Source organism: Eumetopias jubatus, unplaced genomic scaffold (assembly GCF_037043125.1).
Source record: "Eumetopias jubatus isolate StellerSeaLion01/CBP00866 unplaced genomic scaffold, mEumJub1_p1.0 scaffold_6, whole genome shotgun sequence".
Classification (NCBI taxonomy): Eukaryota; Metazoa; Chordata; class Mammalia; order Carnivora; family Otariidae; genus Eumetopias; species Eumetopias jubatus.
This window is the reverse complement of record NW_028274812.1, coordinates 137,603,397-137,616,343: the sequence shown is the minus strand read 5'-3', so window position 1 is coordinate 137,616,343 and position 12,947 is coordinate 137,603,397. Positions and strand designations below refer to the sequence as shown.

The window sequence follows — 12,947 nt, the reverse complement described above, 5'->3', positions numbered from 1 at the left end:
GAGTCTGTTGCTACCCCTGAGTTAATCTAAGTGGTTTTTCATCCATTCGGGAAGAAAGGAAGAAAAATAATCAGCATGAATGGAGTTCCTATATGTGCCAAACACACAGCTAAGCACCTGGTCCTTAAGGATCCGGTGTGATTTGTAGTCAAAGGACCTGTTTCCCCTTGCTTGGGAGGGCCAGAACCCATAGGAGAAAAATAAAATGTAACCATTGCGATTGATAATCAAAAGGAGGTGCTTTTTGGTTGGTGGGACCCAGAGCGCCACAGGGTCCACATGAGGCTGTGGGATCTCAGCAAAGCAAAGCAGGAGCCCACAGGTACCCTCCAGTCACAGACAACCCCCCCTCCCCGACCCCCCCCACCCCGCCCACTTTAGGTAGCGAGATTGCACAACGGAGCTAAACCACATCTCCTGGGCCAAGCCTTAGAGTTATTGCTTCATTTAAGTTACATTGTTATAAAAAGGACTTAGGTCCTAGGAGTTAAAGTGCCTAAAATTTGAAGGAAAGATTACAACGTTACTGAGCCTGACTCCAGAGTCTGAGATGGTGTTTTGGGGTGAGTAAAGACAGGGCCCACAGCTTCCAGTGTAGAGGAGAAGACATTTCAGAGAAAGCCAGAGCAGGCTTATAGATTCAACACAGTCCCCGTGACTCACTTTCTCTTTGCTCTCTCTGTCCAGCCGTTATTCATTTACTGCTAACCCCACAGGAAGGCTCCTTTTGATGTTTTCCTTTGGCTGCTTTGCAAAAAAATATAAATATACACCTTGGAAGAATAAGGGTGAGAGAAAGGGGAGAGACAGAGGTCACAACTTTTAATCCTGGTTCTACTGATAACAAACCCTGTGACCAGCTACTTTGTACAGCAAGGGAGGATGTCTTTAAAACCCATTCTTAGTTGCCAGATGGCAGCCATCACTCTGTGGAAGGACTTGGTCTCGGATGTCCACCATGTTTGGACTGTGGAGGTGCCTAAGGAGCCCTCCATTTGGATCTGTTCTTACAGACTTTTGGAAGTAGCCCTGCAGGTGTGACAGTAGCCTTCAGAGCCTTTAGCAGTTAGGACTGAATTGTACTGGGAGGAATAGGAGCTGGGTGGTGGGGGCTGGGGTGCCAAGCTATTCTGAGGCTGCTCTCCAAACCTGTTGGGTGGGAGCTTATGCCGTGTGGTCAGTTGGAGAGGAGTATGCCACAATTTTTGCCAGCTCCTGTGATTCGAATACCAGCCCTGCCATTTACTAGCTTGGCCTGCCTCATCTCCTCTGTGTGCCTCCGTTTTGTTTTTGTTTTCGTTTTCATCTGGAAAGTGGGGATCATAATCCGGGTGCGGAGTACATAAATCTGTTTATGCAGTGTACGCACTTGGCCCCTGGTAAACGCTGTCTGTGCTTTACCTACTATTAGTACGTTATTGTTCTCCTTTGGAGTTTTCTAACTTGCTTGTGTAACATTTAGGGGCAGGATGCCAGACATACGGGAGATGGCAAAAGTAGGGCTGGTGGGAGGCAGACCGGGGGTTGTAGAGAGTGTGGGCAAATCCTGGTGTCTGCCCCAGGTCTCAGCGGACTTTGCCTGGACATAGATTTATTTCTGAACGCCAGGCTTGCTTGTATGATTCCCTAAGCCCTCCGCCTTCCCCTAGCTGCATTCTGCTCCACCACGAATGTCTGGCAGGAGCCTCCCCACCGCCCTCCGTTTTATCATGGCACTTATTGCTTTGCTTGGTTACTCAGATGTCTTGCTTCCCATGTGACTGGAGGCTCTTGGCACCTCTCAACATCCAGGGCGGTGAGGCAGAAAGAACAAGGAGCAGGGGCGGAGGGGACATACTCTCTTCTCTCCCATTCGCTCATCATGCACAGGCATTTGGTCCCTGATCCTCAGAGCCTGCTCAGGTAAAATCAGGGTCTAGACCTCTAGATTTCCCCCTTCATCATTTTAGAGTAGTAAATGGTGAATAGGTGTCAAATAAATGAACGAATGTCCTTTCTCAAGCTGCTCCGTTATGGCCGAAGTCACTTTTGTACCCAGTAGCATCTCTTCTCGGTGAATGGAGGAAATGGTCTGTATGATGAACTTTTCACTTTCATTGGACAGAGATCTTGTTCATTTTGATCCTTTTATGGTCCGGATTTGTATCTACGTCTGAGTTTAATACGGTAGTTTGTCTATGAAAAAAGATTTTCTGTGCTAAAAAGTAGGGCAGAGAATAGCGTAGACTAATAAACGTCAAGAGTACGTAAGAAAGGAAAAGGGTACCTAGGAAATCACTTTAGAAGGTTTTGTTTGCATGCATTTTAGTTATATTTCATACATGATACCGCAAATAATATATAATTATATAATATAAATATATAAGCTCTCATAGTGTACTCATTATGTAATTCATTGATCACATGGAAGTTTTCTTGTAAGTACTTAAGAGACTTAAAATTCTATTTCTTTTTAAAAGTTCATAGTTTGGATTTGTTTTCTTATTCACGTTAGGTGCCTCGTCTGAGTACCCAATGTACTGAGCACATTATTTTTTGGTACGTTGGGAGAGTTGATGTATATGGTAGTCAGAATTTTCAGCATCCTGTCTCACTTTGGAATGCTTTGTACATTTCATTTAATCCTTTTCCCTAATATCTATAGCCAGACCCAAAATTGCTTGCTGTTTTTTGTATTTAAAGTGTCTGTTTACTTTCTGGTGTTACAGATATTTGAAAATTTTAAACAATTGTGAAAGATTTTGAACTTCCTGATCTTAATTTGCTAGGAACAGAGGGGTGGGGGGAGGGGGAGAGAGAGCGAGCGAGAGCGAGCAGAATTTGGCCACTTATGTTTGTAACCATCTTTGTACATATTATAACATCAGAGCAGTGGCTTAGTAATTGAGAAAAATTTTGGGGAATAAACCACAATTTTTTCAAACTGTTACTAGTTCCTGGAAGAAATAGCTTTTACTATTTGTTACACTAGTTCAAACCAAGGAGGGAGCATGTTCACTGTCTAATTAGGCTCCATATGGCTTGAACTCTTGGGAGATCCACTTGAAATAAGACCCTGTTAAGAAATTATTCTGTGTCATACATAACCAGGTTCAGGAGGTCTTAGGAATTTGCATTTTGGAATGATGATTGGCATTTTCCTCCAAGACGAGTTCCACAAAGTCCGACGTTTTCTGATTCAGTTTAACCACAACACTAAGATCTATCTTAAAACCTTTTCTTTTAAAAAAGGGTTCCATGTGATCCACAGTTGAATAAAATCTTTTTAAATGTTAGTGGGGCCTCCCCTCCACCCCCTTTCAACTTTTTTATGGTTCACAGAGTGTAAGAAGTTATTTTCTGGTATGTCATCTTAATCCAGTGATCAAGTTTTATGTTATGACCAGAAGAAAAAAAATATATGTGGTTCTTGTGGGAAGGACGACTTGGAGGACAGGAAGCCAAGAGGGTAGAGAAATATCAGCTGCCTTTATTTTCCAGATATTTATCAATCACTTGCATTTGCTCCTTGCGTCCTCGGGTCTGAATTGATAAAAAGAAGACTGTGTTTACTGAGGCTGCTATCTGAGAAATGCTTAGGCTTCACTTTGATGGTTTTTTCCCTCGTCTTTTTTTTTTTTCCTCTTCTTTTTTAAATGATGCAGAAAAATGTTGGAATAAATGTAGGCAGTTTGTACGAAGATGGTTCTCTCCCTTATCTGGGCATAAATATTGTTGGAAGAGAGAATGTGGGAGTAGGTACTGGCCAAATATGTACACTGAGAGCAAGTGATAATTGACCTCGCCGACTGGAGGGAGGAAGGAAAATAGCTTAAAACTGTTTTTCACCGGATATTTCAACCAAGATGTTTTTCTGAATTCGGATTCTGATTTGAAAACTGGACTGAGCTGTGTTTTGTTTCATCTGAACAAATTTGCCGTGAATTGAAGGGGGGAGAGTGTTTCTTAAGCCTCCCTATCTTCAGGCAGTGAGTCATTTCCATGCTGCTGAGACATTCTCTAGCCTTTACTGCCGTGTGTAGTTCATGCTTTGCTCTGGATGTTTTGACTCCTTAAGAAACTCGCAATAACAAATTAACAATCACACTCTCTGGAATGAAAACATGCAGTAGCAGAGTAATAAAGAGCAGATCTGGAAATCTGAATAAACAGAAAACTCAAGGCTGTAGAGGAGTCCGTGTCCATCATTTAAAGCAAAAGAAACCACACCAAAACCCCACAAGAATGTGCTTTTCATCTTAATTATCCAAGAGATTGTGGCATAAGCCCACACAGCCACTTTTATTCTTCAAAACTTAATAAGCAATTATTATTTTTAGTCGTCTGACCTTCCTTCCCTCTCTTGGACCGTAAGTTAGTTAACACGTTTGTCTTGATGGAATGAGTTGATTTGCTTGAAAACTCCACCTCCGCCCGGCTTCTCCATTTCCTGTCTTTCTTTGGTGAAACTGGGAAAAGCGCCTGGGCCCAGACCTGGGTGGGAAAGACTTGAATCGGCACAGCCCAGAGACGGAGTGCTTTACCGACCCACATATCATCCTGGTGTGTCCTAGCCATTGTCCCATTGGGAATTTTATATCAGAGCCTGGTAGTAGGTAGAGAACTCCAATGGCTACTTTCCCCGCAGTCGGTGGGGCTGCTTGCTCGGGTGGTGTGGATGGAGTAAACTCTAGAGCCTCCCAGCACCAACACCTGATCTGGTAAGAGGCCACTGTCAGGAAAACTACTACAGCTCTTCATCATCATACATGCTTGGTGGAAAACTTTGATGCCCACAGAATCCCCATTAATCAAAAAGACAATAAAAGAATGTGCTAAAATTTCATAAATTTTCTCTAGATTCTTACTGAGGAGTTTAGGCTGGTAATTTTTTCCCTCCTTGCCTGTTTTCAGTTTCTCATGAAGTTTGTCCATATTTTACCCTAACCAGTTGAAAGGGGGTGCCATTCATTCTGTGCTTTTAGGACAATGAAGCTTTTTCCTCACCTGCCTTAGAATAGCTGATGTGGCTGAACTTCTAGTCTGAGGCATGGGAGTCAGACAGAGGCAAAGATTTAAATGCTATTAACATGAGAAAAATCTTTTGAACATGAAGTCATCATGCTTGAGGTTACTTTGAACTTTCCTCATGGTCTTTTTTATGATTTGTACCAGAATCAACATGCTTTAGTTTTGTGCTCAAAAAACACAGTGGAGTAGAAATGGGCACAAATTTGAAATTACACGATAGCCAGAAACTTTCATATTAGAGAAATGTTAATACTGTAATAAATATCTAGTGAAGCTACTTGACTCATGGGCTATTTTTTTTTTTTTAAATGGTTTCTGGGTTCAAGAATTTTTAAGCCAGATTCTTTGTAATTTAAATTTCCTTCTAAGCAAGGAAGTACACTATGTTATTAATTTAAAAAAATATATACTTAGAAGTTAAAATTGTGTAATTATCTTAATGCTCCAGAGCCTCTTTTCTGACTAAACATTGGAACTTATTCTGTTGAATGCAGGGAATTTATCCAGAAAAGCTTAAGGAAATTTAGCCTACGCAGGAAAATTTGCTAGATTTATAAATAAAAGGTTTAACTAAAGGGATGATACATAACACAACTTTATTTTATCTATAAAAGATTGCATTTGAGTTTTGTCTCTTGGCCCTTCTTTTAGGATTAAGTATTAATTGTGGCTTACTTTTTGTGGTTGCTTTATAGCAATAAGTTTTTTGTAAGCTGACTGTGGGTAATTGAACGCATTTTAGCTGCATAAGGGTAGACTGCCTTTTACAGAATCACAGAAAGGTATCTTTTTTTATAAAGTGAAAATGTCCCCCAGAGACAGCACATGTGAGATCTTGAAGTAGGAAAGAAAGAAGATAGAAGTATGCCATTCTGTCTCTTGAAGAAATGACCTCTCCTACTGAAAAGTGACTTTAAAGAATTCAAAGTTTAGAATTTTTAGTTGAAATCATTTATAAATCATGGCACTTTGCATCTTTAGTAGAATTCTTTATTTCTAAGAAGCCTACATAAATGTTTATATGAACATAGCCTTAAATATTTTGCTTTATTTTATTTATATTTTAAGATTTTATTTATTTATTTGTCAGAGAGAGAGAGAGCTCATCCTGCCTCCTTGCCTGAGGGGGAATGGCAGGCAGAGGGAGAAGCAGGCTCCCTGCTGAGCAAGGAGACAGGACTCTATCACAGGACCCTGGGATCATGACCTGAGCCAAAGGCAGATGCTTAGCCGACTGAGCCACCCAGGCATCCCAGCCTTAAATATTTTAAATGTAGCATACCAACATTACTTAAAGACAACAGTATTCATGACAATGTGCATTCAAAGTTTTTAGGTAAAAGCGCTTTGTTCCTTCTTTGGAAGACAGATCTTACATAATCGGGTTTTTTTGTTGTTTGTTGTTGTTGTTGTTTTTTTTTTTGTAAACTCTTGAACATAGCAAGCCTTTTGGAGCAGAGTAAGAAACGAGTATTGTTACACTGTATACAGAGAATGAGGGAAACAACAATGTATGTTCAGCTTTAGCAAGTTAGATGTTTTAACTTACTAAAGAAGTTGAGTGATAAAACCTATTCTTACTGCAAAAAATATTAATAGCATTTGGTGAAGCTGACATAGAATCAGGTGTGGTGACTACAGTGACTCAGAGGCTTTATAATCTGACGTATTTTCTCTGTAATTTTAGACTTTTCCTGTTATTTTAGATTTTCTTTTTTTCATTATTTACTATGGGTTCAGCACCCACATAGCCAAGAAAAGCAATAGCTCAGTGTACGGAATCAGTTTTGTTGAACAAAAAGGAAAAAAAACCCACCAAACCCTTGTTTTTAATTAGACTCTCCTTTGGCTTTTATCCACTTAAATGTATTTTTTTTTCCCTCATAACTTCACACATGCCATAAAAGTGAACTTAAAAGAGAGCATGGCGTTTTAGTAAAATTAAAAGTTCAGGATTCTTTTTTCTTGTGCATTTCCCAGTCATTCTCTTTGGGTTGGACTGTGGGCCGGTGTGGGTGCTGGGCGGCCGCGGTTGAGCAGTGTGCGTCCTGTGGCCGGTTCTTGGACAGTGACAGATAGTCGGGAGAATCCCTAGTGTGCTGGGAATCCTAACCGCCCCCTCCCATTCCCTCCACCCCGGCCAGGGCTGCGTGGTTTTCGGGGTGACCAGGAGAAGATGCTGTATGAGGGAACTCATTTGCCGACACCACACTGAGGTGGTTGGGATTCTTCACTTCTGCTCACTGAACTCTTGCAGAATTCCCATGGTGTTACAACACAGTATGACATCATACATACGTGTGTTTCTCTGGGGAGAGGGATGTGGCTTTCCGGGTCCCCAAAGGATTCTCTGCCCCTCAGATGGTCAGTAAGAACCACTAATTTAGAATGGAGAGATAGGCATACCTTAGAAGCAAGAATATGAAGGCTGTGCTACCTTTTTTATTCGATTAAAAATGACCACGGCATGGCCACATACAAACTGTGTTAAGTTGGCATTGCAAACATACCTGGTACGTCTGTTACACCTGTGTGTTTATTTTGAAACGAGGAAAAAAACACACAAAAAAAGTCTCTGGGTTCGTCGCATCTGCATTGGGAGCTGCCTAGATGCTGTACCCTTGTTCGAGGTAGCTCCGGGTTTTTCCTGTATTCCAGATTGCCCAGCATGAGACAAATGAGGAACATCCGGGAAAATGTGTGAATGATTGAGTGAAGACTAATAGCTGTCTTCAGAGAACCATCTTCTGGTTTACATTTGTATTAAGAACTATGCAGAGCAGAAAAGCATCAGTGGTGTGGAAATGAGGATTCAGTTATCTGCTCAGTGTGTCAAGCACAAATCTCATATGCCTTTAGGTTTGCTCAGCACTTTATGGTGTGCAAAACTGAACTGAGAGGTACACGTGAGAAGGACAGATGTTCCTTGTCTGGATTCTAGCTCTCACGATGCTGGCACGCTACCTGGCCTGCACAGTATCTGCAGAAGTGTTTTGTTGGGTAAATTACCTCCATTGGTTCTTCTAGCAGTCCTGTGGATATAGAAACAGTGAGCTTTAGCATTCCTTCCTACAGACTCAAAGGGGGCAGTTATTTACCTAAGGTCACGTGGCTGGCAGAGAACGCATTTAGGCTTCTCCTTTACGCTATGTTTTATCTTGACCCAGATAATACAAGTGGAAAAGCCACATTTTGATCAACTGAGCTTCATAGAAGAGAGTCGGAGAGTGATTGTAACCCTCAGATACTCTCAAAAATAATAGGAGCATTCTCGGTTATAACAGAGAGAAAAGCTTAAGCTGATATGCTTGTTGGTGTTATGAAGTCAGGCTTTTATAATTTAGTGGAAGAAAAGAGAAATCGCTCATTCATTCTCATGCCATCGGATATTTATTGACTGACTCTACTCTGTCCCAAACATAGTTGTGTGTGCTGGGGATATAGCAGGGAACGAATGTTGTGTAGGTCCCTGCCCTCAGAGGGCTTACCTTCTCATAGCGGGAGAGACATCTCTAGGTAAACTCACAAGTGTACTCTGTGGTTCCAGGGGAAAAAATAGAACAGCGTGTGTTAGGGGAAAGAGAATGATGGTGGCAGTGAGGGGGATTATTTGGGTAGGATGTGACATTTGTGCAGGAGCTATAGCTTATGATGTGAAGGAGATGGCCCTGGATGATTGGGATGGTGAGGGGCAGGGGGTGAGATAAGAGAATCAGGAGAAGAGCATTGCCGGTAGAGAGAATGGCCAAGCAAAGGCCCTGAGGTCAGAAGGAGCCTTTGAGTCTGGAGCTAGAGGCAGAAAGTCTGGGATTTCATTCTAAATGGGATGGGAGAATTCATTTCCTTGGACAGCTGTAATAAATCGCCACAGCCTTGGTAGCTTAAAACAACAGAAATTTGTTCTCTCACAGTTCCAAAGGGCAGAAGTCTGAAATCAGGATGTCCACAGTGCTGACTCCCTCTGAAGTCTCCAGGGGAGTACCTCTCCCTGCCTGGTTCAGCTTCTGGTGACTCCGGGCATTGCTTGGCTGGTGGGAATACGCTGTAGTCTCTGCCTGTCTTCGCATGGCCTCCTGTGTCTGTCGCTGTTTTTTTCTGTCTCTTTTAAGGACACTGGTCATTGGACTTAGGGCCCACACAGGTTATCCAGGATGATCTTATCTCAAGATCCTTAACCTTATTCCATCTGCAAAAACCCTTCTTCCATATAGGAGCACATTCACAGGTTTGGGAACGTCTTTCTGCGGCCCACCTTCCCCAAACCTTTGAATTCCCTAATGGTTCCCATTACAGGAACCACTGAGAGTGTTCAGGCAGAAGGAGTGATGGCATCCCCTGTGTTTTAAAAAGATGGCCCTGGTGTTATTGGGGAATGGTCGCAAGCCGCAAAGAAGCCACCAGCGCAGCCATTTGGAAGGCTGTCGCCATGATCCAGGTGATGGAGAGAAATGGGTAGATTTTAGGCTGCATCACGAGTGACACAGATGGGGTTTGTTGATGGAGTACAAGTAGCCAGGAAGGAAAAGAGAAATGTCCAGGAGGGCAGTTTCCTTCACTGAGAAGGGGGAGAACTGGTTTAGGACCCGGCTGGAGCAGCGGTGGTGACATCCGGAGTTCTGTTTTGTGCCTGTGAGCCATGAGCAATGGAAATGTATTTAGACATAAGTATCCGTAGCTCGGTGTAGACGTAGCTTGAGCGTTGTCTACCTAGAGATGGACCATGTCTGAGGCCACAGACTGGACACACCTACATAAGGAGAGGGTTTTCATGGAGCAGAGACTAGGACGCAGTCCATTAGTCTGAAGATCACAGACTGATGGCCCCCGATTTCTGCCTCCCACCCCAGCCCTGACATTTCCATCAGGACCAGAAGAAGAAGGAGAGCAAGTGAGACACAGCTCGACTGGGATGGGCTGTCATAAAGGCCGTGCGTGGTTAAGTTTTACTTCCTAAGTACCATTGTTTTCTTTTAAATCTTTCATTCTAAGCCCTGCAGGCCTGATTGGCAGATGCACTGTCTGATTTTTCTAGTTTGGGATTATATGCTTTTTCTTAAAGCCATCCTCATCTATTAACCTACATTCATTTTTTAATTTCAATGCTCCAATCAATAATTATTTCACTTGACAGCTTTTGACAGCCTGCTACTACATTTAGCTATTGAGCAGGAATTCAAAAGGTGATTTCTCAACTCGCACAAATGGAGTAAAGTTGCTCTTTTATTCTGTGCTTTGGGGGGAATCTGGAAAAATAGGCATGTTTACTCTGCCCTGGGGAGTTTTTGATGTAGAAGTAACTTAGTAATTTTCTATATAAGAAGATAGAGCGCTGCAGAGCACTAAAATTTTCTGTTGCATTTTGCTTATGTCGGAAATTCACTTGGAAGGCTGGACTTCTCTTAATTGGAATTGATAATGTGAGGTCAGCCATTCAGTATTTGTACTCCTTGCATGCAAGGGACTGCGCTAAATGGGTTGGCAAATTATACACAGTCCTCAAGAAGTAGAGTGGACAGGGGGAGAAAAGCCACCTCTAAAATGATGACGGCTAGAAATACTTAGAAGATGAGAATTTTATCTTGCTACATCTATGCACCTTTGATGATCCTCCCTGGAAATCCCAAGTGAAAAATGACGAACAAAAGTGCACGCTTGTCTTTTATATATATCACATGCACACACGTGTGAGCATGTCACAGTCAAGGACAAACTGAGCTGAAGGCTAAACAGGCGGGGGGAATTGTGCTTTCTCACCAAAATCACAGTGTTAAAATTCTTGGCAGTTCAGATGGTCTCTGCTGTAGCTGTTGGTTTACATTTGGATAATTTACCAACGAGCATATACTATTTAATTCCTGGTTGGATTGGGCAACCACACACAGCATTTCCAGTGAAACAGTGTGAAATGTGAAAGTAAGCATTTTCCTTGAGAACTAGCCGCTCACTTACTCCATCGGTTCTTCCATGGGTGTGAGCGTGACCTCTAGGGCAGAAGTTCTGGAACAGAGGGAAGAGAACGGATCGTGTCACAGTTAACATGTTTGTAGAGGGGTGCAGACATAAACTTTGTCCTCAAGCATCGAGTTCTTTGGCTTCGTTGTCCAAGTAAGCCCCGTGGAAACGAGTTGAAAGTGAGCAGAGCTGGACGTGGTGCATTAGCCCTGCCGTCGGAGAGGGCAGGCTGGGTCTCCAAGCCCTGGCCACCTCCGCCCCTGAGACCAGCGATGGGTTCAGGTCTGTGTGCAGGCCTTGCCACGCTGACTCGGGGAGCTGTGCAACAGGAGCCCGAGCTGGCCCGACGATGCCGGCACGTCAGGTCACAATGCACGCTGTCGTCTCCATATCCTCAGGTCCACTCGATCAGCACATTCTGTCTCTTTGTCAGGCTACAGAGGAATGTAAATCATAGTTGGAAGCTGCCCTGTTGATTCATCTTGAGAAATTGCTACCTGGATGCAGGTAGCAGTAGTCGTCTCTGCACCTGTGTTTGCTACAGAAATATCAGATGGAGTCAAATGGTTGCCTGGTGAGCAAGGAGTCAGAATGAGGAAGTGGGGGGAGTCACCGGCGAGTGGCTCCAAGCTAACATAGCCTGCTGCTCAAGCCCGGTGTTGCCAGGGGGATCAGAAACACTGTAGTCATTGGCTACAACCCCCAGTGGTCCTCTCCGGAGGGTGGCCTTGCCAATGAAGCCAGCTCCCTCCCCCCAGCAGCCTTGGCACTGTCCACATAAGCTTTCGTGGCTACGCTTCCCTTATGAGGACACTGTCTTTTCATAGCTGCTGGCCGGGGCCAACGGTGGTGGTGGTGGCGGCGGTGATACTTTTCTTTTCTCATTTGACTCTGTGTTCAAAGTCATATCTTGTTCTTACTGTAAACCTCTGACTAGGCAATCTCTTTCCCCCATTTTCAAGCTCCTGGTGGGGAAGCGGTGGCGTGTATCTCACTGTACTTTTAATAAGTCCCTTGGTGGCTTTAGGATAAGCATTCCATGAACTATACCTTTTGGTCAAGCACTGTGAATGGTACAGCAGCATGGAGGCATTGGTCCAGACCAGGAGTAGACAAACGATGGCGTGCTGGCCTGCCAACTGTTTTTTGTAAATAAAGTTTTATTGGAACACAGCCATGCCCATTCATTTATCTAACGTCTACCGGTGCTTTCGCGCTACAACCGCAGAACCGAGTTGAGTAGTTGCACAAGAGACCGTAGGCCAGCACAGCCTGAAATATTTACTTTTGGGTCCTTTTCAGAAAATGTTTGCCAACCCTGGTCTGTAGAATTTGCAAGTCATCATTGCTGCAAGTAAGAACTAGACGTCCCCTGCCCCCCCCCCCCCGCCCTCTTGTGTCCTCCTGCCTCCATTCAGTGAACAAATGGGGGATCAGAGAAAGAATGTGACTTGCCTGAAGGTCACAGAGCTGGTTAGGGGGAGGTGTAGAACCTGAACTCAGATCTTCCAATTCCTAGCGTGAGTTTTTGCCTCCTACTTTGGTGAGTTTTATGGCTTACAGGCAATCAGCCATTACAACATAATGAAGTAAAGCTTCGCTAGTGGCAGGTGCTGTTTTCCATACTGACTTCCCCAGAAAAAATTCACCAGCCAGATTGGCACCGATACTCATTTATGAATCTCACAAATAGCACCTGCTGGATCTAGGAATGGAGGTAAGGGCTAGAGACATGGATGAGTAAATAATGCCCTTACCCTCAGGAAGTTTGGATGAGAGGAGTGGCCAGATTGTTGTGCATCCTTTTGTGCAGTGTGTCAAATGTCCTAATAGGGCTGCACATAGGAGGCTGTGATCATGCAAGGAAGGACGTGTTAATTCGGCCTTGAGGAGGTAGTGGTGGTGTCAGAAGTGGCTCCACAGGGTTGGAGGTGTTTGAGCTGTGTCTCAAAAGAGATGGAGTCCTTCAGGCATAGAATGGCAGC

The 12,947-nt window shown here is 43.6% G+C and overlaps 1 protein-coding gene across 8 annotated transcripts in view; it reads left to right on the top strand.

The window, feature by feature from the left end:
* Positions 1-12,947, top strand: part of ATXN1 (ataxin 1) — a 396,258-nt gene that overhangs the window by 30,205 nt on the left and 353,106 nt on the right. Inside the window, exon 1 of one of the 8 annotated variants that reach the window (XM_028107403.2) lies at positions 457-563. The exons of the other annotated variants lie outside the window; for them this stretch is intronic. The gene's annotated coding sequence lies outside the window, so the exon portion shown is untranslated. Of the gene's footprint in view, positions 1-456; positions 564-12,947 lie in introns of those variants that run through there. 8 annotated transcript variants of the gene reach the window in all.